General features: G+C 20.3%; 1 protein-coding gene across 2 annotated transcripts in view; it reads right to left on the minus strand.

Moving 5' to 3' along the window:
* LOC107658982 (sodium-coupled neutral amino acid transporter 4-like) overlaps positions 1-305 on the minus strand; it is a 38,852-nt gene that overhangs the window by 10,933 nt on the left and 27,614 nt on the right. The gene's annotated exons all lie outside the window — the stretch shown is intronic.

Genomic DNA, 305 nt, shown 5'->3' on the forward strand with positions numbered 1-305 from the left:
TTTAAATAATATAATATAATATAATATAATATAATATAATATAATATAATATAATATAATATAATATAATAATACAGGCCAATGTTCTAAATTCACATTTTTTGTTACTGGAACTGATGCTATTTGAAAATAATAATACTAATAATAATAACCTTATGTATACACACACACACACACACACACACACACACACACACATACATACATATAAATACACATGTAAAACTATCAGAAAGCATACTGTGGCAGCAGATTTAATTTTATATATATAATATAATATAATATAATTTTAAATGTCAACGTTT

The sequence above is a fragment of the Sinocyclocheilus anshuiensis genome, unplaced genomic scaffold, assembly GCF_001515605.1.
Source record: "Sinocyclocheilus anshuiensis isolate Anshui unplaced genomic scaffold, SAMN03320099.WGS_v1.1 scaffold283, whole genome shotgun sequence".
Classification (NCBI taxonomy): Eukaryota; Metazoa; Chordata; class Actinopteri; order Cypriniformes; family Cyprinidae; genus Sinocyclocheilus; species Sinocyclocheilus anshuiensis.